The sequence below is a fragment of the Schistocerca americana genome, unplaced genomic scaffold (assembly GCF_021461395.2).
Source record: "Schistocerca americana isolate TAMUIC-IGC-003095 unplaced genomic scaffold, iqSchAmer2.1 HiC_scaffold_1171, whole genome shotgun sequence".
NCBI lineage: Eukaryota > Metazoa > Arthropoda > Insecta > Orthoptera > Acrididae > Schistocerca > Schistocerca americana.
Genome location: NW_025725233.1, coordinates 12,501 through 17,500, shown reverse-complemented (window position 1 = coordinate 17,500; position 5,000 = coordinate 12,501). Strand labels below are relative to the sequence as shown.

Genomic DNA, 5,000 nt, shown 5'->3' with positions numbered 1-5,000 from the left:
AGCACGAAGGAGGTTCAGCGGGTTACCCCGACCTTTCGGCCTAGGAAGACACGCTGATTCCTTCAGTGTAGCGCGCGTGCGGCCCAGAACATCTAAGGGCATCACAGACCTGTTATTGCTCAATCTCGTGCGGCTAGAAGCCGCCTGTCCCTCTAAGAAGAAAAGTAATCGCTGACAGCACGAAGGATGTCACGCGACTAGTTAGCAGGCTAGAGTCTCGTTCGTTATCGGAATTAACCAGACAAATCGCTCCACCAACTAAGAACGGCCATGCACCACCACCCACCGAATCAAGAAAGAGCTATCAATCTGTCAATCCTTCCGGTGTCCGGGCCTGGTGAGGTTTCCCGTGTTGAGTCAAATTAAGCCGCAGGCTCCACTCCTGGTGGTGCCCTTCCGTCAATTCCTTTAAGTTTCAGCTTTGCAACCATACTTCCCCCGGAACCCAAAAGCTTTGGTTTCCCGGAGGCTGCCCGCCGAGTCATCGGAGGAACTGCGGCGGATCGCTGGCTGGCATCGTTTATGGTTAGAACTAGGGCGGTATCTGATCGCCTTCGAACCTCTAACTTTCGTTCTTGATTAATGAAAACATACTTGGCAAATGCTTTCGCTTCTGTTCGTCTTGCGACGATCCAAGAATTTCACCTCTAACGTCGCAATACGAATGCCCCCGCCTGTCCCTATTAATCATTACCTCGGGTTCCGAAAACCAACAAAATAGAACCGAGGTCCTATTCCATTATTCCATGCACACAGTATTCAGGCGGGCTTGCCTGCTTTAAGCACTCTAATTTGTTCAAAGTAAACGTGCCGGCCCACCGAGACACTCACTCAAGAGCACCCTGGTAGGATTGCAACGGGGTCCGCCTCGGGACGCACGAGCACGCACGAGGCGCGTCGCACGCCTTCAGCTCGCCCCACCGGCAGGACGTCCCACGATACATGCCAGTTAAACACCGACGGGCGGTGAACCAACAGCGTGGGACACAAATCCAACTACGAGCTTTTTAACCGCAACAACTTTAATATACGCTATTGGAGCTGGAATTACCGCGGCTGCTGGCACCAGACTTGCCCTCCAATAGATACTCGTTAAAGGATTTAAAGTGTACTCATTCCGATTACGGGGCCTCGGATGAGTCCCGTATCGTTATTTTTCGTCACTACCTCCCCGTGCCGGGAGTGGGTAATTTGCGCGCCTGCTGCCTTCCTTGGATGTGGTAGCCGTTTCTCAGGCTCCCTCTCCGGAATCGAACCCTGATTCCCCGTTACCCGTTACAACCATGGTAGGCGCAGAACCTACCATCGACAGTTGATAAGGCAGACATTTGAAAGATGCGTCGCCGGTACGAGGACCGTGCGATCAGCCCAAAGTTATTCAGAGTCACCAAGGCAAACGGACCGGACGAGCCGACCGATTGGTTTTGATCTAATAAAAGCGTCCCTTCCATCTCTGGTCGGGACTCTGTTTGCATGTATTAGCTCTAGAATTACCACAGTTATCCAAGTAACGTGGGTACGATCTAAGGAACCATAACTGATTTAATGAGCCATTCGCGGTTTCACCTTAATGCGGCTTGTACTGAGACATGCATGGCTTAATCTTTGAGACAAGCATATGACTACTGGCAGGATCAACCAGGGAGCTGCGTCAACTAGAGCTGAGCAGCCGGCCGCCCGGGAGTGTGTCCCGGGGGCCCGCGCGAACACGCAAGCGTCCGCTCAATTATTCTGCAAACAGGAGGAGGCTGAGCTCCCCTGCACAATACACCTCGAAACCCTCTCAGGTCCCGGCGGCGCGCAGCGCCGTCCTAAGTACTTGGTCGGGTTCGAGAGAGGCGCAATCGCCCGGAGTTTGGCGAGTAGACGCTTTAGGTGCGACCACCCGTGCTCCCAACTGAGCTTGCCGCTGCCGACAGAGGCCCGGGAGCGTGCTGTCGTGGCATTGCCGGCGGGAGACAACACGCGCCACCTACGGTGGCCGGCAGCTCCAACGCCAGCGCCACAGAAGGACAAAAGCCCCACTTGGGTGCCGAAGCGAACTCTCCCAGCACAGCGCACGCGCCAACACGTCCGCACAGCTGCGATACAAACCACCTGCGAGAACCGCAGAGGCGACCGAGCAGCAGACGGCGTCGCGGCGCCGAGCGCCGGGCGGCGGCGCATCCTCAGCGCACACAGTCCTCAATCGGACCAGCACACTGCAGATGTCCACCGCGCTTCGCACCGGGCCCGCGAGGACCTACTTTGGCCGCACGGCGCCGCGTGCAGGGTGCGCCGGCGCGCAGCTGCGCCGCCTGCCGCCTCCGTCGGCCGGCGCGCCTGCCACTGGCCGCCCCCACCAGCCGGCTGTAGCGCGTGCGCCCACGCACCGCGCGGCCAGCACGCCGGGAGGCCCCCCCTCACCGGCCGGGGACGGTCCCACCCAGCCACCGCCGCGTATCGCTTCACACCCACATGCCATTCACGTTCGTGGGCATGGTGGGTATCGCTGAAACAACCGGTTGGTAGCTCAACCGATCGTCGCCATCACTGATTCACCTCTAGCGAGAACAACCGCACCACAACCGTTTACCAGTTGTTCATTTGCGTAACGTCACCAGCAAACGTAGACGTCCATCGCCATTTGCAAATTCAACGATTGTTGCATGCCTGTGTCAGGTGTCACGACACACTATGTCTGCCCACATACACGCAACAACATGTGCACGCTTCGCGAACACGTGGAAGGTGGCCCCCGTACGTATGCGATGTCCATTGCGCGAACGACTGTCAACCGGCCTCTGTCGCATGTCGCAGATGTGGAACGCAGTGCACCATGCTATCACGGTGTGTGAGAAGAGACGACTACGTCTGACAACACGCGCCACTACATCAACAGACGGCTCATGCTGATCGCCATCCACGGCATACCATACTGCAATCCAGCTCTTATAGGGAGACGACACGTAGCTGAGTGCACAATATTTGGACCGTATGGTTCGCCGTTGTTGGCGCAGTCGTGGTACGGTCACACATGTACCACGATGTATCATTCAGTACATGAGGACCAATGTGCAGTACAGTGTGTGATTTGGACGTACAACATCAGCGGACAGTTGACACACGCCGTACCACAACGTAGGCTGTGCTTCGCCATGCAAATGCCAATGAACAACTGCGAAGGGCATTGAGCATGTACGTCCTGCTGCCATCCGCATTACAGTGTATAGCTGCAAGGTGTTTAACATGAAGCGATACTCTGGGGACCAGGCAGTGCGAGTAGCAAACTATATTGCGGGGGTTGCAGTTAGGCAACACCACACTAATTTAACGCGTCGTATGACAATTACAGAGCAGGTTAAGGCCCAACGTGTGTTGGGTTAAGGCCCAACGTGTGTTGGGTTAAGGCCCAACGTGTGTTGGGTTAAGGCCCAACGTGTGTTGGGTTAAGGCCCAACGTGTGTTGGGTTAAGGCCCAACGTGTGTTGGGTTAAGGCCCAACGTGTGTTGGGTTAAGGCCCAACGTGTGTTGGGTTAAGGCCCAACGTGTGTTGGGTTAAGGCCCAACGTGTGTTGGGTTAAGGCCCAACGTGTGTTGGGTTAAGGCCCAACGTGTGTTGGGTTAAGGCCCAACGTGTGTTGGGTTAAGGCCCAACGTGTGTTGGGTTAAGGCCCAACGTGTGTTGGGTTAAGGCCCAACGTGTGTTGGGTTAAGGCCCAACGTGTGTTGGGTTAAGGCCCAACGTGTGTTGGGTTAAGGCGCAACGTGTGTTGGGTTAAGGCGCAACGTGGGTTACGTTAAGGCGCAACGTGGGTTACGTTAAGGCGCAACGTGGGTTACGTTAAGGCGCAACGTGGGTTACGTTAAGGCGCAACGTGGGTTACGTTAAGGCGCAACGTGGGTTACGTTAAGGCCCAATATAGGTTAGGTTAAGGCCCAATATAGGTTAGGTTAAGGCCCAATATAGGTTAGGTTAAGGCCCAATATAGGTTAGGTTAAGGCCCAATATAGGTTAGGTTAAGGTACAATATAGGTTAGGTTAAGGTACAATATAGGTTAGGTTAAGGTACAATATAGGTTAGGTTAAGGTACAATATGGGTTAGGTTAAGGTACAATATGGGTTAGGTTAAGGCGCAATATGGGTTAGGTTAAGGCGCAATATGGGTTAGGTTAAGGCGCAATATGGGTTAGGTTAAGGCGCAATATGGGTTAGGTTAAGGCGCAATATGGGTTAGGTTAAGGCGCAATATGGGTTAGGTTAAGGCGCAATATGGGTTAGGTTAAGGCGCAATATGGGTTAGGTTAAGGCGCAATATGGGTTAGGTTAAGGTACAATATAGGTTAGGTTAAGGTACAATATAGGTTAGGTTAAGGTACAATATAGGTTAGGTTAAGGTACAATATGGGTTAGGTTAAGGTACAATATAGGTTAGGTTAAGGCACAATATGGGTTAGGTTAAGGCGCAATATGGGTTAGGGTAAGGCGCAATATGGGTTAGGTTAAGGCGCAATATGGGTTAGGTTAAGGCGCAACGTGGGTTACGTTAAGGCGCAACGTGGGTTACGTTAAGGCGCAACGTGGGTTACGTTAAGGCGCAACGTGGGTTACGTTAAGGCGCAACGTGGGTTACGTTAAGGCGCAACGTGGGTTACGTTAAGGCCCAATATAGGTTAGGTTAAGGCCCAATATAGGTTAGGTTAAGGCCCAATATAGGTTAGGTTAAGGCCCAATATAGGTTAGGTTAAGGCCCAATATAGGTTAGGTTAAGGTACAATATAGGTTAGGTTAAGGTACAATATAGGTTAGGTTAAGGTACAATATGGGTTAGGTTAAGGCGCAATATGGGTTAGGTTAAGGCGCAATATGGGTTAGGTTAAGGCGCAATATGGGTTAGGTTAAGGCGCAACGTGGGTTACGTTAAGGCGCAACGTGGGTTACGTTAAGGCGCAACGTGGGTTACGTTAAGGCGCAACGTGGGTTACGTTAAGGCGCAACGTGGGTTACGTTAAGGCCCA

General features: G+C 53.2%; 1 non-coding gene across 1 annotated transcript in view; it reads right to left on the bottom strand.

Annotated features, from left to right (window-relative positions):
- Positions 1 to 1,645, bottom strand: part of LOC124562670 — a 1,910-nt gene extending 265 nt beyond the window's left edge. The window contains exon 1 of the ribosomal RNA XR_006969603.1: positions 1 to 1,645. This exon is cut by the window's left edge and continues 265 nt beyond it. This is a non-coding gene — a ribosomal RNA (small subunit ribosomal RNA).
- Between the last annotated feature and the right edge of the window lie 3,355 nt (positions 1,646 to 5,000).